The sequence below is a fragment of the Carica papaya genome, chromosome 8 (assembly GCF_054855325.1).
Source record: "Carica papaya isolate Zhongbai chromosome 8, ASM5485532v1, whole genome shotgun sequence".
Lineage (NCBI taxonomy): Eukaryota > Viridiplantae > Streptophyta > Magnoliopsida > Brassicales > Caricaceae > Carica > Carica papaya.
Genome location: NC_142316.1, coordinates 19,084,614 through 19,107,339, shown reverse-complemented (window position 1 = coordinate 19,107,339; position 22,726 = coordinate 19,084,614). Strand labels below are relative to the sequence as shown.

The window sequence follows — 22,726 nt, the reverse complement described above, 5'->3', positions numbered from 1 at the left end:
TGGGTGAAATATAAGAACTTCGCAAGAGGTAACCCATGCTAGTACTACTCTCGCCCAAGCTCCCTTACCTACGGAGTTCTGATAGAATCCGTTGCATTAGTGCTGGTATGATCGCACCTGTTTCATTTCTTGCTGAAAATACATACATTCCTTCTCCTTCCCTCCCCCTCCCATCAATTGTTTCCTTGTGCGTTCACACTGCACCTCTCCTTCTCGTTCTAATATCGATTAAAATGCCCCTGCTTCTTGACTCACATTTGCGTATAAACCAGCGGACCCTAGTTCCAGTCGCGCGTAACGTCGAACGACCTGTCTGAAAAAAAATTTGTGCGACACGAGGACTTCCCAGGAGTTCACCAATCCGAGTACTACTCTCGCCAAAGCACACTTAACTGCGGAGTTCGGACGGGATCCGGTGCATTAGTGCTGGTATGATCGCACCCGTTTAATTCCGCGCTGCAAATACATAAACTCCTTATCCTTTCTTCCCCCTCCCGTCATTTGTTTCCTTGTGCGTGCGCACTGCACCTCCCGTGCTAGTTCTAATATAAAGTAAAATACTACGGTGCCGTGACTCACATTTGCGAATAAACCTAAGGATCATAATTCAAGTCGCGCGTATCGTCGAAAGAATCATCTGCAAAAAAATGGGTGGAACATGAGGACTTCCTAAGAAAATGGGTGAAATATAAGGACTTCGCAGGAGGTCACCCATCCTAGTGCTACTCTCGCCCAAGCACCCTTAACTTGCAGAGTTCTGATAGAATCCGTTGCATTGGTGATGGTATGATTGCTCATGTTTCATTCTGCGCTGCAAATACATACACTTTTTCTCCCTCCATCCCCCCTCCCATCATTTTTTTCCTTGTGCGTGCACTCTGCATCTCTCCTTCTCGTTCTAATATCGATTAAAATGCCCCTGTTTCTTGACTCACATTTGCGTATAAAGTCGCGCGTAACGTCGAACGACACATCTGAAAAAAAGAAAATGGGTGCAACACAAGAACTTCTCACGAGGTAACCCATCATTGCACTACTTTCCCCAAAGCACACTTAACTGCGGAGTTCTGATGGGATCCGGTGCATTTATGCTGGTATGATCGCACCTGTTTAATTTCGCGCTGCAAATACATAAACTCCTTCTCCTTTCTTCCCCCTCCCGTCATTTGTTTCCTTGTGCGTGCGCACTGCACCTCTCGTTCTCGTTCAAATATCAGGTAAAATGCCACGGCGCCGTGACTAACTTTTGCGAATAAATCTGCGGACCATAATTAAAGTCGCGCGTAACGTCGAATGGCACATCTGAAAAAAAGAAAACGGGTGCAACACGAGAACCTCCCAAGAGGTAACCCATCTTTGTACTACTATCGCCCAAGTACACTTAACTGCGGAGTTTTGATGGGATCCGGTGCATTTGTGCTGGTGTGACCGCACCTGTTTAATTTCGTGCTGAAAATACATACACTCCTTCTTCCCTACCCCCCTCCCAACATTTGTTTCCTTGTGCGTTCACACTGCACTTCTCCTTCTCGTTCTAATATCGATTAAAATGCCCCTGATTCTTGACTCACATTTGCGTATAAACCAGCGGACCATAGTTCTAGTCGCGCGTAACGTTGAACGACCCATCTAAAAAAAATTGTTGCGATACGAGGACTTCCCAAGAGGTCACCCATCCGAGTACTACTCTCGCCAAAGCATACTTAACTGCAGAGTTCTGATAGGATCCAGTGCATTAGTGCTGGTATGATGCCACTTGTTTAATTTTGCGCTGCAAATACACAAACTCCTTCTCCTTTCTTTCCCCTCCCGTCATTTGTTTCCTTGTGCGTGAGCACTGCACCTCCCGTTCTCGTTCTAATATCAAGTAAAATGCTACAGCGCCGTGACTAACATTTGCGAATAAACCTGAGGACCATAATACAAGTCGCGCGTAACGTCGAAAGAATCATCTGCAAAAAAATGGGTGCAACACGAGGACTTCACAAGAAAATTGGTCAAATATAAGGACTTCGCAGGAGGTAACCCATGCTAGTACTACTCTCGCCCAAGCACCCTTACCTACGGAGTTCTGATAGAATCCATTGCATTAGTGCTGGTATGATCGCACCTGTTTCATTTCGCGCTGCAAATACATACACTCCTTCTCCTTTCTTCCCCCTCCCGTCATTTGTTTCCTTGTGCGTGCGCACTGCACCTCTCGTTCTCATTCAAATATCAACTCAAATACCACGGCGTCGTGACTCACATTTGCGAATAGATCTGCGGACCATAATTAAAGTTGCGCGTAACGTCGAACGACACATCTGAAAAAAAGAAAATGGGTGCAACACGAGAACTTCCCAGGAGGTAACCCATCATTGTACTACTTTCGCCACAGCACACTTAACTGCAGAGTTCTGATGGGATCCGGTGCATTTGTGCTGGTGTGACCGCACCTGTTTAATTTCGTGCCGAAAATACATACACTCCTTCTTCCCTTCCCCCTCCCATCATTTGTTTCCTTGTGCGTTCACACTGCACCTCTCCTTCTCGTTCTAATATCGATTAAAATGCCCCTGATTCTTGACTCACATTTGCGTATAAACCGGACCATAGTTTCAGTTGCGCGTAACGTCGAACGACCCATCTGAAAAAAAATTGTCGTGATACGAGGACTTTCCAAGAGGTCACCCATCCGAGTATTACTCTCGCCCAAGCACACTTAACTGCAGAGTTCTGATGGGATCCAGTGCATTAGTGCGGGTATGATGCCACTTGTTTAATTTTTCGCTTCAAATACATACACTCTTTCTCTTTTCTTCCTCCTCTCATCATTTGTTTCCTTGTGCGTGCGCACTGCACCTCCCGTACTCCTTCTAATATCAAGTAAAATGCCACGGCCTCGTCACTCACATTTGCGAATAAACCTGCGGACCATAAATCAAGTCGCCCGTAACGTCGAAAGAATCATCTGCAAAAAGATGGGTGCAACACGAGGACCTCCCAAGAAAATGGGTGAAATATAAGGACTTCGCAGGAGGTCACCCATCTGAGTACTTTTCTCGCTCAAGCACCCTTAACTGCGGAATTCTGATAGAATCCGTTGCATTAGTGCTGGTATGATCCCTCATGTTTAATTCCGTACTGCAAATACATACATTCTTTCTCATTCCATCCCCCCTCCCGTCATTTGTTTTCTTGTGCGTGCACTCTGCATCTCTTTTTCTCGTTCTAATATCAAGTAATATGCCCCGGCACCGTGACTCACCTTTGCAAATGAACCAGCGGTTTATAATTCCATTCATGCGTAACGTCTAACAACCCATCTGAAAAAAAATAGGTGCAACACGAGGGCTTCCCAGGTGGTCACCCATCCGAGTACTACCCTCGCCCAAGCACACTTAACTGCGGAGTTCTGATGGGATCCGGAGCTTTAGTGCTGGTATGATCGCACCTGTTTAATTTTTCGCTGTAAATACATAGACTCCTTCTCCTTTCTTCCCCCTCCCGTCATTTGTTTCCTTGTGCGTTCACACTTCACCTCTCATTCTCGTTCTAATAGCGATTAAAATGCCCCTACTTCTTGACTCACATTTGCGTATAAACCAGCGGACCCTAGTTCCAGACGCGCATAACGTCAAACGACCCGTCTGAAAAAAAAACTGGTGCGACACGAGGACTTCCCATGAGGTCACCCATCCGAGTACTATTCTCGCCCCAGCACACTTAACTGCGGAGTTCTAAAGGGATCCGGTGCATTAGTGCTGGTATGATCGCACCGGTTTAATTTCGCGCTGCAAATACATAAACTCCTTCTCCTTTCTTCCCCCTCCCGTCATTTGTTTCCTTGTGCGTGCGCACTACACCTCTCGTTCTCGTTTAAATATCAAGTAAAATGCCACGGCGCCGTGATTCACATTTGCGAATAAATTTGTGGACAATAATTAAAGTCGCGCGTAACGTAGAACGACACATCTGAAAAAAAAAAAATGGGTGCAACCCGAGGACTTCACGAGAAAATAAGTGAAATATAAGGACTTCGCAGGAGGTAACCCATGCTAGTACTACTCTCGCCCAAGCACCCTTACCTACGGAGTTCTGATAGAATCCGTTGCATTAGTGCTGGTATGATCGCACATGTTTCATTTCGTGCTGAAAATACATACACTCCTTCTCCTTCCCTCCCCCTCCCATCAATTGTTTCCTTGTGCGTTCACACTGCCCTCTCTTTCTCGTTCTAATATCGATTAAAATGGCCTTGCTTCTTGACTCTCATTTGCGTATAAACCAGCGGACCCCAGTTCCAGTCGCCCGTAACGTCGAACGACCCGTCTGAAAAAAAATTAGTGCGACACGAAGACTTCCCAGGAGGTCACCCATGCGAGTACTACTCTCCCCCAAGCACACTTAACTGCAGAGTTCTGATGAGATCCGGTGCATTAGTGCTGGTATGATCGCACTCGTTTAATTCTGCGCTGCAAATACATAAATGCCTTCCCCTTTCTTCCCCCTACCGTCATTTGTTTCCTTGTGCGTGCGCACTGCACCTCCCGTGCTCGTTCTAATATCAAGTAAAATGCTACGGTGCCGTGACTCACATTTGCGAATAAACCTGACGACCATAATTCAAGTCGCGCTTATCGTCGAAACAATCATCTGCAAAAAAATGGGTGCAACACGAGGACTTCCTAAGAAAATTGGTGAAATATAAGGACTTTGCAGGAGGTCACCCATCCTAATGCTACTCTCGCCCAAGCACCCTTAACTTGCGGAGTTCTGATAGAATCCGTCGCATTGGTGCTGGTATGATTGCTCATGTTTCATTCTGCACTGCAAATACATACACTTTTTCTCCCTCCATCCCCCCTCCCGTCATTTGTTTCCTTGTGCGTGCACTCTGCATCTCTCCTTCTCGTTCTAATATCGATTAAAATGCCCCTGCTTCTTGACTCACATTTGCGTATGAACCAGGGGACCCTAGTTCCAGTCGCGCGTAACGTCGAACGACCCGTCTGAAAAAAAAATTAGTGCGACACGAGGACTTCCCAAGAGGTCACCCATCCGAGTACTACTCTCGCCCAAGCACACTTAACTGCGGAGTTCTGATGGGATCCGGTGCATTAGTGCTGGTATGATCGCACAGGTTTAATTTTGCGCTGCAAATACATAAACTCCGTCTCCTTTCTTCCCCCTCCCGTCATTTGTTTCCTTGTGCGTGCGCACTGCACCTCTCGTTCTCGTTCAAATATCAAGTAAAATGCCACGGCGCCGTGACTCACATTTGCGAATAAATTTGTGGACCATAATTAAAGTCGCGCGTAACGTCGAACGACACATCTGAAAAAAAAAAATGGGTGCATCACGAGGACTTCACAAGAAAATGGGTGAAATATAAGGACTTCGCAGGAGGTAACCCACGCTAGTACTACTCTCGCCCAAGCACCCTTACCTACGGAGTTTTGATAGAATCTGATGCATTAGTGCTGGTATGATCGCACCTGTTTCATTTCGTGCTGAAAATACATACACTCCTTCTCCTTCCCTCCCCCTCCCATCAATTGTTTCCTTGTGCGTTCACACTGCACCTCTCCTTCTCGTTCAAATATCAAGTAAAATGCCACGGCGTCGTGCCTCACACTTGCGAATAAATCTGCGGACCATAATTATAGTCGCGCGTAACGTCGAACGGCACATCTGAAAAAAAAGAAAATGGGTGTAACACGAGAACCTCCCAGGAGGTAACCCATCTTTGTACTACTTTCGCCAAAGCACACTTAACTGCGGAGTTCTGATGGGATCCGGTGCATTTGTGCTGGTGTGACCGCACCTGTTTAATTTCGTGCGGAAAATACATACACTCCTTCTTCCCTCCCCCCTCCCATCATTTGTTTCCTTGTGCGTTCACACTACACCTTTCTTTCTCATTCTAATATCGATGAAAATGCCCCTGATTCTTGACTCACATTTGCGTATAAACCAGCGGACCATAGTTCCAGTCGCGCGTAACGTCGAACGACCCATCTGAAAAAAAATTGTTGCGATACGAGAACTTCCCAAGAGGTCACCCATCCGAGAACTACTCTCGCCCAAGCACACTTAACTACAGAGTTCTGATGGGATCAAGTGCATTAGTGCTGGTATGATGCCACTTGTTTAATTTTGCGCTTCAAATACACACACTCCTTCTCTTTTGTTCCTCCTCCCGTCATTTGTTTCCTTGTGCGTGCGCACTGCACCTCCCGTACTCGTTCTAATATCAAGTAAATGCCACGGCGCCGTGACTCACCTTTGCAAATGAACTAGCGGTTTATAATTCCATTCGCGCGTAACGTCGAAAGAATCATCTCCAAAAAGATGGGTGCAACACGAGGACCTCCCAAGAAAATGGGTGAAATATAAGGACTTCGCAGGAGGTCACCCATCCGAGTACTTTTCTTGCCCAAGCACCCTTAACTGCGGAGTTCTGATAGAATCCGTTGCATTAGTGCTGGTATGATCCCTCATGTTCCATTCTGCACTGCAAATACATACACTCTTTCTTCTTCCATCCCCCGTCCCGTCATTTGTTTCCTTGTGCGTGCGCACTGCACCTCTCGTTCTCGTTCAAATATCAAGTAAAATGCCACGGCGCCGTGACTCACCTTTACAAATGAACCAGCGGTTTATAATTCCATTCGCGCGTAACGTCGAACAACCCATCCGAAAAAAAATAGGTGCAACACGAGGGCTTCCCAAGTAGTCACCCATCCGAGTACTACTCTCGCCCAAGCACACTTAACTGCGGAGTTCTGATGGGATCCGGGGCTTTAGTGCTGGTATGATCGCACCTTTTTAAATTCGCGCTGCAAATACATACACTCCTTCTCCTTTCTTCCCCCTCCCGTCATTTGTTTCCTTGTGCATTCATACTTCACCTCTCATTCTCGTTCTAATATCGATTAAAATGTCCCTGCTTCTTGACTCATATTTGCGTATAAACCAGCGGACCCTAGTTCCAAACGCGCGTAACGTCGAACGATCCGTCTCAAAAAAAATTGGTGCGACACGAGGATTTCCCAGGAGGTCACCCATCCGAGTACTAATCTCGCCCAAGCACACTTCACTGCGGAGTTCTGATGGCATCTGGTGCATAAGTGCTGGTATGATCGCACCTATTTAATTTCGCGCTGCAAATACATAAATTCCTTCTCCTTTCTTCCCCCTCCCGTCATTTGTTTCCTTGTGCGTGCGCACTGCACCTCTCGTTCCCGTTCAAATATCAAGTACAACGCCACGACGCCGTGACTCACATTTGCGAATAAATCTGCGGACCATAATTAAAGTCGCGCGTAACGTCGAACGGCGCATCTGAAAAAAAGAAAATGGGTGCAACACGAGAACTTCCCAGGAGGTAACCCATCATTGTACTACTTTCGCCAAAGCACACTTAACTGCGGAGTTCTGATGGGATCCGGTGCATTTGTGCTGGTGTGACCGCGCCTGTTTAATTTCGTGCTGAAAATACATTCACTCCTTCTTCCCTCCCCCCCTCCCATCATTTGTTTCCTTGTGCGTTCACACTGCACCTCTCCTTCTCGTTCTAACATCGATGAAAATGCCCCTGATTCTTGACTCACATTTGCGTATAAACCAGCAGACCATAGTTCCAGTCGCGAGTAACGTCGAACGACCCATCTGAAAAAAAATTGTTGCGATACGAGAACTTCCCAAGAGGTCACCCATCCGAGTACTACTCTCGCCCAAGCACACTTAACTGCAGAGTTCTGATGGGATCAAGTGCATTAGTGCTGGTATGATGCCACTTGTTTAATTTTGCGCTTCAAATACATACACTCCTTCTCTATTCTTCCTCCTCCCGTCATTTGTTTCCTTGTGCGTTCGCACTGCACCTCCCGTACTCGTTCTAATATTAAGTAAAATGCCACGGCGCCGTGACTCACCTTTGCAAATGAACCAGCGGTTTATAATTCTATTCGCGCGTAACGTCGAAAGAATCATCTGCAAAAAGATGGGTACAACACGAGGACATCCCAAGAAAATGGGTGAAATATAAGGACTTCGCAGGAGGTCACCCATCCGAGTACTTTTCTCGCCCAAGCACCCTTAACTGCGGAGTTCTGATAGAATCCGTTGCATTAGTGCTGGTATGATCCCTCATGTTTCATTCTGCACTGCAAATACATACACTGTTTCTCCTCCCATCCCCCGTCCCGTCATTTGTTTCCTTGTGCGTGCGCACTGCACCTCTCGTTCTCGTTCAAATATCAGTAAAATGCCACGGCGCCGTGACTCACATTTGCGAATAAACCTGCGGACCATAAATCAAGCCGCGCGTAACGTCGAAAGAATCATATGCAAAAAGATGGGTGCAACACGAGGACCTCCCAAGAAAATGGGTGAAATATAAGGACTTCGCAGGAGGTCATCCATCCGAGTACTTTTCTCGCCCAAGCACCCTTAACTGCGGAGTTCTGATAGAATCCGTTGCATTAGTGCTGGTATGATCCCTCATGTTTCATTCTGCACTGCAAATACATACACTCTTTCTCCTTCCATCCCCCCTCCCGTCATTTGTTTCCTTGTGCGTGCGCACTGCACCTCTCGTTCTCGTTCAAATATCAGGTAAAATGCCACAGCGTCGTGACTCACATTTGCGAATAAATCTTCGGACCATAATTAAAGTCGCGCGTAACGTCGAATGGCACATCTGAAAAAAAGAAAATGGGTGCATCACGAGGACTTCACAAGAAAATTGGTGAAATATAAGGGCTTCCCAGGAGGTAACCCATGCTAGTACTACTCTCGCCCAAGCACCCTTACCTGCGGAGTTCTGATGGGATCCGGAGCTTTAGTGCTGGTATGATCGCACCTGTTTAATTTTGCGCTTCAAATACATACACTCTTTCTCTTTTCTTCCCCCTCCCGTCATTTGTTTCCTTGTGTGTTCACACTGCACCTCCCATACTTCTTCTAATATCAAGTAAAATGCCCCTGCTTCTTGACTCACATTTGCGTATAAACCAGCGGACCCTAGTTCCAGACGCGCGTAACGTCGAACGACCCGTCTGAAAAAAAAATTAGTGCGACACAAGGACTTCCCGTGAGGTCACCCATCCGAGTACTAATCTCGCCCAAGCACACTTAACTGCAGAGTTCTGATGGGATCCGGTGCATTAGTGCTGGTATGATCGCACCGGTTTAATTTCGCGCTGCAAATACATAAACTCCTTCTCCTTTCTTCCCCCTCCCGTCATTTGTTTCCTTGTGCGTGCGCACTGCACCTCTCGTTCTCGTTCAAATATCAAGTAAAATGCCACGGCGCCGTGACTCACATTTGCGAATAAATTTGTGGACTATAATTAAAGTCGCGCGTAACGTCGAACGGCACATCTGAAAAGAAGAAAATGGGTGCATCACGAGGACTTCACAAGAAAAAGGGTGAAATATAATGACTTCGCAGGAGGTAACCCATGCTAGTACTACTCTCGCCCAAGCACCCTTACCTACGGAGTTCTGATAGAATCCGTTGCATTAGTGCTGGTATGATCGCACCTGTTTCATTTCGTGCTGAAAATACATACACTCCTTCTCCTTCCCTCCCCCTCCCATCAATTGTTTCCTTATGCGTTCACACTGCACCTCTCTTTCTCATTCAAATATCAAGTAAAATGCCACGGCGCCGTGACTCACATTTGTGAATAAATCTGCGGACCATAATTAAAGTCGCGCGTAACGTCGAACGGCACATCTGAAAAAAAGAAAATGGATGTAACACTAGAACTTCCCAGGAGGTAACCCATCATTGTACTAGTTTCGCCATAGCACACTTAACTGCGGAGTTCTGATGGGATCCGGTGCATTTGTGCTGGTATGATCGCACCCGTTTAATTCCGCGATGCAAATACATAAACTCCTTCTCCTTTCTTCCTCCTCCCGTCATTTGTTTCCTTGTGCGTGCGCACTGCACCTCCCGTGCTCGTTCTAAAATCAAGTAAAATGCTACGGTGCCGTGACTCACATTTGCGAATAAATCTGACGACCATAATTCAAGTCGCACGTATCGTCGAAAGAATCATCTACAAAAAAATGGGTGCAACACGAGAACTTCCTAAGAAAATTGGTGAAATATAAGGACTTAGCAGGAGGTCACCCATCCTACTGCTACTCTCGCCCAAGCACCCTTAACTTGCGGAGTTCTAATAGAATCCGTCGCATTGGTGCTGGTATGATTGCTCATGTTTCATTCTGCGCTGCAAATACATACACTTTTTCTCCCTCCATCCCCCCTCCTGTCATTTGTTTCCTTGTGCGTTCACACTTCACCTCTCTTTCTCGTTCTAATATCGATTAAAATGCCCCTAATTCTTGACTCACATTTGCGTATAAACCAGCGGACCATAGTTCCAGTCGGGAGTAACGACGAACGACCCATCTGAAAAAAAATTGTTGCGATACGAGGACTTCCCAAGAGGTCAACCATCCGAGTACTACACTCGCCCAAGCACACTTAACTGCAGAGTTCTGATTGGATCCAGTGCATTAGTGCTGGTATGATGCCACTTGTTTAATTTTGCGCTTTAAATACATACACTCCTTCTCTTTTCTTCCTCCTCCCATCATTTATTTCCTTGTGCGTGCGCACTGCACCTCCCGTACTCGTTCTAATATCAAGTAAAATGCCACGGCGCCGTGACTCACATTTGCAAATAAACCTGCGGACCATAAATCAAGCAGCGCGTAACGTCGAAAGAATCATATGCAAAAAGATGGGTGCAACACGAGGACCTCCCAAGAAAATGGGTGAAATATAAGGACTTCGTAGGAGGTCACCCATCCGAGTACTTTTCTCGCCCAAGAACCCTTAACTGCGGAGTTCTGATAGAATCCGTTGCATTAGTGCTGGTATGATCCCTCATGTTTCATTCTGCACTGCAAATACATACACTCTTTCTCCTTCCATCCCCCCTCCCGTCATTTGTTTCCTTGTGCGTGCGCACTGCACCTCTCGTTCTCGTTCAAATATCAGGTAAAATGCCACGGCGCCGTGACTCTCATTTGCGAATAAATCTTCGGACCATAATTAAAGTCGCGCATAAAGTTGAATGGCACATCTGAAAAAAAGAAAATGGGTGCATCACGAGGACTTCACAAGAAAATGGGTGAAATATAAGGACTTCGCAGGAGGTAACCCATGCTAGTACTACTCTCGCCCAAGCACCCTTACCTACGGAGTTCTGATTGGATCCAGTGCATTAGTGCGGGTATGATGCCACTTGTTTAATTTTGCGCTTCAAATACATACACTCTTTCTCTTTTCTTCCTCCTCCCGTCATTTGTTTCCTTGTGCGTGCGCACTGCACCTCCCGTACTTCTTCTAATATCAAGTAAAATGCCACGGCGCCGTGACTCACATTTGCGAATAAACCTGCGGACCATAAATCAAGTCACCCGTAACGTCGAAAGAATCATCTGCAAAAAGATGGGTGCAACACGAGGATCTCCCAAGAAAATGGGTGAAATATAAGGACTTCGCAGGAGGTCACCCATCCGAGTACTTTTCTCGCTCAAGCACCCTTAACTACAGAGTTCTGATAGAATCCGTTGTATTAGTGCTGGTATGATCCCTCATGTTTCATTCCGCACTGCAAATACATACATTCTTTCTCATTCCATCCCATCTCCCGTCATTTGTTTTCTTGTGCGTGCACTCTGCATCTCTCTTTCTCGTTCTAATATCAAGTAATATGCCCCAGCACCGTGACTCACCTTTGCAAATGAACCAGCGGTTTATAATTCCATTCGCGCGTTACGTCGAACAACCCATCCGACAAAAAATAGGTGCAACACGAGGGCTTCCCAGGTGGTCACCCATCCGAGTACTACCCTCGCCCAAGCACACTTAACTGCGGAGTTCTGATGGGATCCGGAGCTTTAGTGCTGGTATGATCGCACCTGTTTAATTTTATGCTGTAAATACATACACTCCTTCTCCTTTCTTCCCCCTCCCGTCATTTGTTTCCTTGTGCGTTCACACTTCGCCTCTCATTCTCGTTCTAATAGCGATTAAAATGCCCCTGCTTCTTGACTCACATTTGCGTATAAACCAGCGGACCCTAGTTCCAGACGCGCGTAACGTCGAACGACCCGTCTGAAAAAAAAAATTAGTGCGACACGAGGACTTCCCGTGAGGTCACCCATCCGAGTACTAATCTCGCCCAAGCACACTTAACTGCGGAGTTCTGATGGGATCCGGTGCATTAGTGCTGGTATGATCGCACCGGTTTAATTTTGCGCTGCAAATACATAAACTCCTTCTCCTTTCTTCCCCCTCCCGTCATTTGTTTCCTTGTGCGTGCGCACTGCACCTCTCGTTCTCGTTCAAATATCAAGTAAAATGCCACGGCGCCGTGACTCACATTTGCGAATAAATTTGGGGACCATAATTAAAGTCGCGCGTAACGTCGAACGACACATCTGAAAAAAAGAAAATGGGTGCATCACGAGGACTTCACAAGAAAATGGGTGAAATATAAGGACTTAGCAGGAGGATACCCATGCTAGTACTACTCTCGCCCAAGCACCCTTAACTTGCGGAGTTCTAATAGAATCCGTCGCATTGGTGCTGGTATGATTGCTCATGTTTCATTCTGCGCCGCAAATACATACACTTTTTCTCCTTCCCTCCCCCTCCCATCAATTGTTTCCTTGTGCGTTCACACTGCACCTCTCCTTCTCGTTCTAATATCGATTAAAATGCCCCTGCTTCTTGACTCACATTTGCGTATAAACCAGTGGACCCTAGTTCCAGTCCTGCGTAACGTCGAACGACCCGTCTGAAAAAAAATTGGTGCGACACGAGGACTTCCCAAGAGGTCACCCATCCGAGTACTACTCTCGTCCAAGCACACTTAATTGCGGAGTTCTGATGGGATCCAGTGCATTAGTGCTGGTATGATCGCACCTAATCAATTTTGCGCTGCAAATAGATAAATTCCTTCCCCTTTCTTCCCCTTCCCATCATTTGTTTCCTTGTGCGTGCGCACTGCACCTCTCGTTCGGGTTCAAATATCAAGTAAAATGCCACGGCGCCGTGACTCACATTTGCGAATAAATCTGTGGACCATAATTAAAGTTGCGCGTAACGTCGAACGACACATCTGAAAAAAAAAAATGGGTGCAACACAAGAACTTCCCACGAGGTAACCCATCATTGCACTACTTTCACCAAAGCACACTTAACTGCGGAGTTCTGATAGGATCCGGTGCATTTATGCTGGTATGATCGCACCTGTTTAATTTTGCGCTGCAAATACATAAACTCCTTCTCCTTTCTTCCCCCTCCCGTCATTTGTTTCCTTGTGCGTGCGCACTGCACCTCTCGTTCTCGTTCAAATATTAGGTAAAATGCAACGGCGCCGTGACTCACATTTGCGAATAAATCTGCGGACCATAATTAAATTCGCGCGTAACGTCGAATGGCACATCTGAAAAAAAGAAAATGGGTGCAACACGAGAACCTCCCAGGAGGTAACCCATCTTTATACTACTTTCGCCAAAGCACACTTAACTGCGGAGTTCTGATGGGATCCGGTGCATTTGTGCTGGTGTGACCGCACTTGTTTAATTTCGTGCTGAAAATACATACACTCCTTCTCCTTTCTTCCCCCTCCCGTCATTTGTTTCCTTGTGCGTTCACACTGCACCTCTCCTTCTCGTTCTAATATCGATTAAAATGCTCCTGATTCTTGACTCACATTTGCGTATAAACCAGCGGACCATAGTTCCAGTCGTGCATAACGTCGAACGACCCATCTAAAAAAAATTGTTGCGATACGAGGACTTCCCAAGAGGTCACCCATCCGAGTACTACTCTCGCCAAAGCATACTTGACTGTAGAGTTCTGATAGGATCCAGTGCATTAGTGCTGGTATGATGCCACTTGTTTAATTTTGCGCTTCAAATACATACACTCATTCTCTTTTCTTCCTCATCCGTCATTTGTTTCCTTGTGCGTGCGCACTGCACCTCCCATACTCGTTCTAACATCAAGTAAAATGCCACGGCGCCGTGACTCACATTTGCAAATAAACCTGTGGAACATAAATCAAGTCGCGCGTAACGTCGAAAGAATCATCTGCAAAAAGAAGGGTACAACACGAGGACCTCCCAAGAAAATGGGTGAAATATAAGGACTTCGCAGGAGGTAACCCATGCTAGTACTACTCTCGCCCAAGCACCCTTACCTACGGAGTTCTGATAGAATCCGTTGCATTAGTGATGGTATGATTGCACCTGTTTCATTTCGTGCTGAAAATACATACACTCCTTCTCCTTCCCTCCCCCTCCCATCAATTGTTTCCTTGTGCGTTCACACTGGTCCTCTCCTTCTCGTTCTAATATCGATTAAAATGCCCCTTCTTCTTGACTCACATTTGCGTATAAACCAGCGGACCCTAGTTTCAGTCGTGCGTAACGTCGAACGACCCGTCTGAAAAAAAATTGGTGCGACACGAGGACTTCCCAGGAGGTCACTCATCCGAGTACTACTCTCACCCAAGCACAATTAACTGTGGAGTTCTGATGGGATCCGGTGCATTAGTGCTGGTATGATCGCACCCGTTTAATTCCGCTCTGCAAATACATAAACTCCATGCCCTTTCTTCCCCCTCCCGTCATTTGTTTCCTTGTGCGTGCGCACTGCACCTCCCGTGCTTGTTCTAATATCAAGTAAAATGCTACGGTGTCATGACTCACATTTGCGAATAAACCTGAGGACCATAATTCAAGTTGTGCGTATCGTCGAAAGAATCATCTGCAAAAAAATGGGTGCAACACGAGAACTTCCTAAGAAAATGGGTGAAATATAAGGACTTCGCAGGAGGTCACCCATCCTAGTGCTACTTTCGCCCAAACACCCTTAACTTGCAAAGTTCTGATAGAATCCGGTGCATTGGTGCTGGTATGATTGTTCATGTTTCATTCTGCGCTGCAAATACATACACTTTTTCGCCCTCCATCCCCCCTCCCGTCATTTGTTTCCTTGTGCGTGCACTCTGCATCTCTCCTTCTCTTTCTAATATCGATTAAATGCCCCTGCTTCTTGACTCACATTTGCGTATAAACCAATGGACCCTTGTTTCAGTCGCGCGTAACGTCGAACGACCCGTCTGAAAAAAAAAATTAGTGCGACACGAGGACTTCCCAGGAGGTCAACCATCCGAGTACTACTCTCGCCCAAGCACACTTAATGGGATCCGGTGCATTAGTGCTGGTATGATCGCACCTGTTTAATTTCGCGCTGTAAATACATAAACTCCTTCTCCTTTCTTTCCCCTCCCGTCATTCGTTTCCTTGTGCATACGCACTGCACCTCTCGTTCTCATTCAAATATCAAGTAAAATGCCACGGCGCCGTGACTCACATTTGCCAATAAATCTACGGACCATAATTAAAGTCGCACGTAACGTCGAACGGCACATCTAAAAAAAAGAAAATGGGTGCGACACGAGAACTTCCCAGGAGGTAACCCATCATTGTACTACTTTCGCCAAAGCACACTTAACTGTGGAGTTCTGATGGGATCCGGTGCATTTGTGCTGGTGTGACCGCACCTGTTTAATTTCGTGCGGAAAATACATACACTACTTCTTCCCTCCCCCCTCCCATCATTTGTTTCCTTGTGCGTTCACACTGCACCTCTCCTTCTCATTCTAACATCGATGAAAATGTCCCTGATTCTTGACTCACATTTGCGTATAAACCAGCGGACCATAGTTCCAGTCGCGCGTAACGTCGAACGACCCATCTGAAAAAAAATTATTGCGATACGAGAACTTCCCAAGAGGTCACCCATCCGAGTACTACTCTCGCCCAAGCACACTTAACTGCATAGTTCTGATGGGATCAAGTGCATTAGTGCTAGTATGATGCCACTTGTTTAATTTTGCGCTTCAAATACACACACTCCTTCTCTTTTCTTCCTCCTCCCGTCATTTGTTTCCTTGTGCGTGCGCACTGCACCTCCCGTAGTCGTTCTAATATCAAGTAAAATGCCACGGCGCCGTGACTCACCTTTACAAATGAACTAGCAGTTTATAATTCTATTCGCGCGTAACGTCGAAAGAATCATCTCCAAAAAGATGGGTGCAACACGAGGACCTCCCAAGAAAATGGGTAAAATATAAGGACTTCGCAGGAGGTCACCCATCCGAGTACTTTTCTCGCCCAAGCACCCTTAACTGCGGAGTTCTGATAGAATCCGTTGCATTAGTGCTGGTATGATCCCTCATGTTTCATTCTGCACTGCAAATACATACACTCTTTCTTCTTCCATCCCCCGTCCCGTCATTTGTTTCCTTGTGCGTGCGCACTGCACCTCTCGTTCTCGTTCAAATATCAAGTAAAATGCCACGGCGCCGTGACTCACCTTTGCAAATGAACCAGCGGGTTATAAATTTATTCGCGCGTAACGTCGAACAACCCATCCGAAAAAAAATAGGTGCAACACGAGGGCTTCCCAAGTAGTCACCCATCCGAGTACTACTCTCGCCCAAGTACACTTAACTGTGGAATTCTGATGGGATCCGGGGCTTTAGTGCTGGTATGATCGCACCTGTTTAAATTCGCGCTGCAAAAACATACATTCCTTCTCCTTTCTTCCCCCTCCCGTCATTTGTTTCCTTGTGCGTTCACACTTCACCTCTCATTCTCGTTCTAATATCGATTAAAATACCCCTGCTTCTTGACTCACATTTGCGTATAAACCAGCGGACCCTAGTTCCAGACGCGCGTAACGTCGAACGACCCGTCTCAAAAAAAATTGGTGCGACACGAGAACTTACCAGGAGGTCACCCATCCGAGTACTAATCTCGCCCAAGCACACTTCACTGCGGAGTTTTGATGGGATCCGGTGCATTAGTGCTGGTATGATCGCACCTGTTTAATTTCGCGCTGCAAATACATAAACTTATACCCCTTTCTTCCCCCTCCCGTCATTTGTTTCCTTGTGCGTGCGCACTGCACCTCCTGTTCTCGTTCTAATATCAAGTAAAATGCTACAGCTTCGTGACTCACATTTGTGAATAAACCTGAGGACCATAATTCAAGTCGCGCGTAACGTCGAAAGAATCATCTGCAAAAAAATGGGTGCAACACGAGGACTACACAAGAAAATGGGTGAAATATAAGGACTTCGCAGGAGGTAACCCATGCTAGTACTACTCTCGCCCAAGCACCCTTACCTACGGAGTTCTGATAGAATCCGTTGCATTAGTGCTGGTATGATCGCACCTGTTTCATTTCGTGCTGAAAATACATACACTCCTTCTCCTTCCCTCCCCCTCCCATCAATTGTTTCCTTGTGCGTTCACACTGCACCTCTCCTTCTCGTTCTAATATCGATTAAAATGGCCCTGCTTCTTGACTCACATTTGCGTATAAACCAGCGGACCCCAGTTCCAGTCGCACGTAACGTCGAACAACCCGTCTAAAAAAAATTGGTGCGACACGAGGACATCCCAGGAGGTCACCCATCCTAGTACTACTCTCGCCCAAGCACAATTAACTGCGGAGTTCTGATGGGATCCGGTGCATTAGTGCTGGTATGATCGCTCCCGTTTAATTCCGCGCTGCAAATACATAAACTCCTTCTCCTTTCTTCTCCCTCCCATCATTTGTTTCCTTGTGCGTGAGCACTGCACCTCTCGTGCTCGTTCTAATGTAAAGTAAAATGCTACGGTGTCGTGACTCACATTTGCGAATAAACCTGTGGACCATAATTCAAGTCGCGCGTATCGTCGAAAGAATCATCTGCAAAAAAATAGGTACAACAAGAGGACTTCCTAAACAAATGGGTGAAAAATAAGGACTTCGCAGGAAGTCACCCATCCTAGTGCTACTCTCGCCCAAGCACCCTTAACTTGCGGAGTTATGATAGAATCCGTTGCATTGGTGCTGGTATGATCGCACCTGTTTCATTTCGCGCTGCAAATACATAAACTCCTTCTCCTTTCTTCCCCCTCCCATGATTTTTTTCCTTGTGCGTGCGCACTGCACCTCTCGTTCTTGTTCAAATATCAAGTAAAATCCCACGGCGCCGTGACTCACATTTGCGAATAAATCTGCGGACCATAATTAAAGTCGCGCGTAACGTCGAACGGCACATCTGAAAAAAAGAAAATGGGTGCAACACAAGAACTTCCCAGGAGGTAACCCATCATTGTACTACTTTCGCCAAAGCACACTTAACTGCGGAGTTCTGATGGGATCCGGTGCATTTGTGCTGGTGTGACCGCACATGTTTAATTTCGTGCTGAAAATACATACACTCCTTCTTCCCTCCCCCCCTCCCATCATTTGTTTCCTTGTGCGTTCACACTGCACCTCTCCTTCTCGTTCTAATATCGATTAAAATTCTCCAGATTCTTGACTCACATTTGCGTATAAACCAGCGGACCATAGTTCCAGTAGCGCGTAACGTTGAACGACCCATCTGAAAAAAAATTGTTGCAATACGAGGACTTCCCAAGAGGTCACCCATCCGAGTACTACTCTCACCCAAGCACACTTAACTGGAGAGTTCTGATTGGATCCAGTGCATTAGTGCTGGTATGATGCCACTTGTTTAATTTTGCGCTTCAAATACATAAACTCCTTCTCTTTTCTTCCTCCTCCTGTCATTTCTTTCATTGTGCGTGCGCACTGTACCTCCCGTGCTCGTTCAAATATCAAGTAAAATGCCACGGCGACGTGACTCCCATTTGCGAATAAACCTGAGGACCATAATTCAAGTCGCGCGTAACGTAGCAAGAATCATCTGCAAAAAAATGTGTGCAACACGAGGACTTCACAAGAAAATGGGTGAAATATAAGGACTTCGCAGGAGGTAACCCATGCTAGTACTACTCTCGCCCAAGCACCCTTACCTACGGAGTTCTGATAGAATCCGTTGCATTAGTGCTGGTATCATCGCACCTGTTTCATTTCGTGCTGAAAATATATACACTCCTTCTCCTTCCCTCCCCCTCCCATCAATTGTTTCCTTGTGCGTTCACAATGCACATCTCCTTCTCGTTCTAATATCGATTAAAATGCCCCTGCTTCTTGACTCACATTTGTGTATAAACCAGCGGAACCTAGTTCAAGTCGCGCGTAACGTCGAACAACTCGTCTAAAAAAAAATTGGTACGACACGAGGACTTCGCAGGAGGTCACCCATCCGAGTACTACTCTCGCCCAAGCACACTTAACTGCGGAGTTCTGATGGGATCCGGTGCATTAGTGTTGGTATGATCGTACCTGTTTAATTCCGCGCTGCAAATACATAAACTCCTTCTCCTTTCTTCCCCCTCCCGTCATTTCTTTCCTTTTGCGTGCGCACTGCACCTACCGTGCTCATTCTAATATCAAATAAAATGCTACGGTGCCGTGACTCACATTTGCGAATAAACCTGAGGACCATAATTCAAGTCGCGCGTATCGTCGAAAGAATTATCTGCAAAAAAATGGGTGAAATATAAGGACTTCGCAGGAGGTCACCCATCCTAGTGCTACTCTCGCCCAAGCACCCTTAACTTGTGGAGTTCTGATAGAATCGGTTGCATTGGTGCTAGTATGATTGCTCATGTCTCATTCTGTGCTGCAAATACATACACTTTTTCTCCCTCCATCCCCCCTCCCGTCATTTGTTTCCTTGTGCGTGCACTCTGCATCTCTCCTTCTCGTTCTAATATCGATTAAAATGCCCCTGCTTCTTGACTCACATTTGCGTATAAACCAGTGGACCCTAGTTCCAGTCACGCGTAACGTCGAACGACCCGTCTGAAAAAAAAATTAGTGCGACACGAGGACTTCCCAGGAGGTCAACCATCCGAGTATTACTCTCGCCCAAGCACAATTAACTGCGGAGTTCATATGGGATCCGGTGCATTAGTGCTAGTACGATCGAATCTGTTTAATTTCGCGCTGCAAATACATAAATTCCTTCTCCTTTCTTCCCCCTCCCGTCATTTGTTTCCAAGTGCGTGCGCACTGCACCTTTCGTTCTCGTTCAAATATCAAGTACAATGCCACGGCACCGTGACTCACATTTGCCAATAAATCTGCAGACCATAATTAAAGTCGCGCGTAATGTCGAACGACACATCTGAAAAAAAGAAAATGGGTGCAACACGAGAACTTCCCACGAGGTAACCCATCATTGTACTACTTTCACCAAAGCACACTTAACTGCGGAGTTCTGATGGGATCTGGTGCATTTGTGCTGGTATGATCGCACCTGTTTAATTTTGCGCTGCAAATACATAAACTCATTCCCCTTTCTTCCCCCTCCCGTCATTTGTTTCCTTGTGCGTGCGCACTGCACCTCCCGTGCTCCTTCTAATATAAAGTAAAATGCTACGGTGCCGTGACTCACATTTGCGAATAAACCTGAGGTCCATAATTCAAGTCGCGCGTATCGTCGAAAGAATCATCTGCAAAAACATGGGTGCAACACGAGGACTTCCTAAGAAAATGGGTGAAATATAAGGACTTCGCAGGAGGTCACCCATCCTAGTGCTACTCTCGCCTAAGCACCCTTAACTTGCGGAGTTCTGATAGAATCCGTTGCATTGGTGCTGGTATGATTGCTCATGTTTCATTCTGCGCTGCAAATACATACACTTTTTCTCCCTCCATCCCCCCTCCCGTCATTTGTTTCCTTGTGCGTGCGCACTGCACCTCTCGTTCTTTTTCAAATATCAAGTAAAATGCCACGGCGCCGTGACTCACATTTGCGAATAAATCTTCGGACCATAATTAAAGTCGCGCGTAACGTCGAACAGCACATCTGAAAAAAAGAAAATGGGTGCAACACGAGAACTTCCCAGGAGGTAACCAATAATTGTACTACTTTCGCCAAAGCACACTTAACTGCGGAGTTCTGATGGGATCCGGTGCATTTGTGCTGGTGTGACCGCACCTGTTTAATTTCGTGCTGAAAATACATACACTCCTTCCCTCCCCCCCTCCCATCATTTATTTTCTTGTACGTTCACACTGCACCTCTCCTTCTCGTTCTAATATCGATTAAAATGCCCCTGATTCTTGACTCACATTTGCGTATAAACCTGCGGACCATAGTTCCAGTCGCGCGTAACGTTGAACGACCCATCTGGAAAAAAATTGTTGCGATACGAGGACTTCCCAAGAGGTCACCCATCCGAGTACTACTCTCGCCCAAGCACACTTAACTGTAGAGTTCTGATGGGATCCAGTGCATTAGTGCTGGTATGATGCCACTTGTTTAATTTTGCGCTTCAAATACATAAACTCCTTCTCTTTTCTTCCTCCTCCTGTAATTTCTTTCCTTGTGCGTGCGCACTGTACCTCCCGTGCTCGTTCTAATATCAAGTAAAATGCCACGGCGACGTGACTCCCATTTGCGAATAAACCTGAGGACCATAATTCAAGTCGCGCGGAACGTAGCAAGAATCATCTGCAAAAAAATGTGTGCAACACGAGGACTTCACAAGAAAATGGGTGAAATATAAGGACTTCGCAGGAGGTAACCAATACTAGTACTACTCTCGCCCAAGCACCCTTACCTACGGAGTTCTGATAGAATCCGTTGCATTAGTGCTGGTATCATCGCACCTGTTTCATTTCGTGCTGAAAATATATACACTCCTTCTCCTTCCCTCCCCCTCCCATCAATTGTTTCCTTGTGCGTTCACAATGCACATCTCCTTCTCATTCTAATATCAATTAAAATGCCCTTGCTTCTTTACTCACATTTGCGTATAAACCAGCGGAACCTAGTTCCAGTCGCGCGTAACGTCGAACGACTCGTCTGAAAAAAAATTGGTGCGACACGAGTACTTCGCAGGAGGTCACCCATCCGAGTACTACTCTCGCCCAAGCACACTTAACTGCGGAGTTCTGATGGGATCCGGTGCATTAGTGTTGGTATGATCGCACCTGTTTAATTCCGCGCTGCAAATACATAAAATCCTTCTCCTTTCTTCCCCCTCCCGTCATTTCTTTCCTTGTGCGTGCGCACTGCACCTACCGTGCTCGTTCTAATATCAAATAAAATGCTACGGTGCCGTGACTCACATTTGCGAATAAACCTGAGGACCATAATTCAAGTCGCGCGTATCGTCGAAAGAATTATCTGCAAAAAAATGGGTGAAATATAAGGACTTCGCAGGAGGTCACCCATCCTAGTGCTACTCTCGCCTAAGCACCCTTAACTTGTGGAGTTCTGATAGAATCGGTTGCATTGGTGCTGGTATGATTGCTCATGTTTCATTCTGTGCTGCAAATACATACACTTTTTCTCCCTCCATCCCCCCTCCAGTCATTTGTTTCCTTGTGCGTGCACTCTGCATCTCTCCTTCTCGTTCTAATATCGATTAAAATGCCCCTGCTTCTTGACTCACATTTGCGTATAAACCAGTGGACCCTAGTTCCAGTCACGCGTAACGTCGAACGACCCGTCTGAAAAAAAAATTAGTGCGACACGAGGACTTCTCAGGAGGTCATCCATCCGAGTATTACTCTCGCCCAAGCACAATTAACTGCGGAGTTCTGATGGGATCCGGTGCATTAGTGCTAGTACGATCGAATCTGTTTAATTTCGAGCTGCAAATACATAAATTCCTTCTCCTTTCTTCCCCCTCCCGTCATTTGTTTCCAAGTGCGTGCGCACTGCACCTTTCGTTCTCGTTCAAATATCAAGTACAATGCCACGGCGCCGTGACT

The 22,726-nt window shown here is 46.3% G+C and overlaps 7 non-coding genes and 32 pseudogenes across 7 annotated transcripts; all 39 read right to left on the bottom strand.

Moving 5' to 3' along the window:
- Positions 1-324: 324 nt before the first annotated feature.
- Positions 325-443, bottom strand: LOC148248826 (5S ribosomal RNA; annotated as a pseudogene).
- A 546-nt stretch (positions 444-989) lies between these two features.
- Positions 990-1,108, bottom strand: LOC148248825 (5S ribosomal RNA; annotated as a pseudogene).
- Positions 1,109-1,317: 209 nt separating this feature from the next.
- Positions 1,318-1,436, bottom strand: LOC148248824 (5S ribosomal RNA; annotated as a pseudogene).
- Positions 1,437-2,321: 885 nt separating this feature from the next.
- LOC148248823 (5S ribosomal RNA) lies at positions 2,322-2,440 on the bottom strand (annotated as a pseudogene).
- Positions 2,441-3,319: 879 nt separating this feature from the next.
- On the bottom strand, positions 3,320-3,438 carry LOC148248822 (5S ribosomal RNA). Its single transcript, XR_015815709.1, has one exon. It is a non-coding gene; the product is annotated as a 5S ribosomal RNA (ribosomal RNA).
- A 206-nt stretch (positions 3,439-3,644) lies between these two features.
- Positions 3,645-3,763, bottom strand: LOC148248821 (5S ribosomal RNA; annotated as a pseudogene).
- Positions 3,764-4,002: 239 nt separating this feature from the next.
- Positions 4,003-4,121, bottom strand: LOC148248820 (5S ribosomal RNA; annotated as a pseudogene).
- A 204-nt stretch (positions 4,122-4,325) lies between these two features.
- Positions 4,326-4,444, bottom strand: LOC148248819 (5S ribosomal RNA; annotated as a pseudogene).
- A 562-nt stretch (positions 4,445-5,006) lies between these two features.
- Positions 5,007-5,125, bottom strand: LOC148248818 (5S ribosomal RNA). The gene has a single exon (XR_015815885.1). It is a non-coding gene; the product is annotated as a 5S ribosomal RNA (ribosomal RNA).
- Positions 5,126-5,692: 567 nt separating this feature from the next.
- Positions 5,693-5,811, bottom strand: LOC148248817 (5S ribosomal RNA; annotated as a pseudogene).
- Positions 5,812-6,014: 203 nt separating this feature from the next.
- Positions 6,015-6,132, bottom strand: LOC148248816 (5S ribosomal RNA; annotated as a pseudogene).
- Positions 6,133-6,692: 560 nt separating this feature from the next.
- On the bottom strand, positions 6,693-6,811 carry LOC148248815 (5S ribosomal RNA). Its single transcript, XR_015814376.1, has one exon. It is a non-coding gene; the product is annotated as a 5S ribosomal RNA (ribosomal RNA).
- A 205-nt stretch (positions 6,812-7,016) lies between these two features.
- Positions 7,017-7,135, bottom strand: LOC148248814 (5S ribosomal RNA; annotated as a pseudogene).
- Positions 7,136-7,344: 209 nt separating this feature from the next.
- Positions 7,345-7,463, bottom strand: LOC148248813 (5S ribosomal RNA; annotated as a pseudogene).
- Positions 7,464-7,667: 204 nt separating this feature from the next.
- On the bottom strand, positions 7,668-7,785 carry LOC148248812 (5S ribosomal RNA; annotated as a pseudogene).
- A 949-nt stretch (positions 7,786-8,734) lies between these two features.
- On the bottom strand, positions 8,735-8,853 carry LOC148248811 (5S ribosomal RNA; annotated as a pseudogene).
- Positions 8,854-9,059: 206 nt separating this feature from the next.
- Positions 9,060-9,178, bottom strand: LOC148248810 (5S ribosomal RNA; annotated as a pseudogene).
- Positions 9,179-9,745: 567 nt separating this feature from the next.
- On the bottom strand, positions 9,746-9,864 carry LOC148248809 (5S ribosomal RNA; annotated as a pseudogene).
- Positions 9,865-10,425: 561 nt separating this feature from the next.
- LOC148248808 (5S ribosomal RNA) lies at positions 10,426-10,543 on the bottom strand (annotated as a pseudogene).
- A 1,274-nt stretch (positions 10,544-11,817) lies between these two features.
- Positions 11,818-11,936, bottom strand: LOC148248807 (5S ribosomal RNA). The gene has a single exon (XR_015815698.1). It is a non-coding gene; the product is annotated as a 5S ribosomal RNA (ribosomal RNA).
- Positions 11,937-12,143: 207 nt separating this feature from the next.
- LOC148248806 (5S ribosomal RNA) lies at positions 12,144-12,262 on the bottom strand. The gene has a single exon (XR_015814258.1). It is a non-coding gene; the product is annotated as a 5S ribosomal RNA (ribosomal RNA).
- A 564-nt stretch (positions 12,263-12,826) lies between these two features.
- Positions 12,827-12,945, bottom strand: LOC148248805 (5S ribosomal RNA; annotated as a pseudogene).
- Positions 12,946-13,153: 208 nt separating this feature from the next.
- LOC148248804 (5S ribosomal RNA) lies at positions 13,154-13,272 on the bottom strand (annotated as a pseudogene).
- Positions 13,273-13,481: 209 nt separating this feature from the next.
- On the bottom strand, positions 13,482-13,600 carry LOC148248803 (5S ribosomal RNA; annotated as a pseudogene).
- An 881-nt stretch (positions 13,601-14,481) lies between these two features.
- Positions 14,482-14,600, bottom strand: LOC148248802 (5S ribosomal RNA; annotated as a pseudogene).
- An 876-nt stretch (positions 14,601-15,476) lies between these two features.
- LOC148248801 (5S ribosomal RNA) lies at positions 15,477-15,595 on the bottom strand (annotated as a pseudogene).
- A 203-nt stretch (positions 15,596-15,798) lies between these two features.
- LOC148248800 (5S ribosomal RNA) lies at positions 15,799-15,916 on the bottom strand (annotated as a pseudogene).
- A 561-nt stretch (positions 15,917-16,477) lies between these two features.
- On the bottom strand, positions 16,478-16,596 carry LOC148248799 (5S ribosomal RNA; annotated as a pseudogene).
- A 205-nt stretch (positions 16,597-16,801) lies between these two features.
- LOC148248798 (5S ribosomal RNA) lies at positions 16,802-16,920 on the bottom strand (annotated as a pseudogene).
- A 558-nt stretch (positions 16,921-17,478) lies between these two features.
- LOC148248797 (5S ribosomal RNA) lies at positions 17,479-17,597 on the bottom strand (annotated as a pseudogene).
- Positions 17,598-18,161: 564 nt separating this feature from the next.
- On the bottom strand, positions 18,162-18,280 carry LOC148248796 (5S ribosomal RNA; annotated as a pseudogene).
- Positions 18,281-18,484: 204 nt separating this feature from the next.
- LOC148248795 (5S ribosomal RNA) lies at positions 18,485-18,602 on the bottom strand (annotated as a pseudogene).
- Positions 18,603-19,162: 560 nt separating this feature from the next.
- LOC148248794 (5S ribosomal RNA) lies at positions 19,163-19,281 on the bottom strand. Its single transcript, XR_015815427.1, has one exon. It is a non-coding gene; the product is annotated as a 5S ribosomal RNA (ribosomal RNA).
- Positions 19,282-19,813: 532 nt separating this feature from the next.
- Positions 19,814-19,932, bottom strand: LOC148248793 (5S ribosomal RNA; annotated as a pseudogene).
- A 209-nt stretch (positions 19,933-20,141) lies between these two features.
- On the bottom strand, positions 20,142-20,260 carry LOC148248792 (5S ribosomal RNA; annotated as a pseudogene).
- Positions 20,261-20,825: 565 nt separating this feature from the next.
- Positions 20,826-20,944, bottom strand: LOC148248791 (5S ribosomal RNA; annotated as a pseudogene).
- A 201-nt stretch (positions 20,945-21,145) lies between these two features.
- Positions 21,146-21,263, bottom strand: LOC148248790 (5S ribosomal RNA; annotated as a pseudogene).
- Positions 21,264-21,823: 560 nt separating this feature from the next.
- LOC148248789 (5S ribosomal RNA) lies at positions 21,824-21,942 on the bottom strand. The gene has a single exon (XR_015815354.1). It is a non-coding gene; the product is annotated as a 5S ribosomal RNA (ribosomal RNA).
- Positions 21,943-22,474: 532 nt separating this feature from the next.
- Positions 22,475-22,593, bottom strand: LOC148248788 (5S ribosomal RNA; annotated as a pseudogene).
- Between the last annotated feature and the right edge of the window lie 133 nt (positions 22,594-22,726).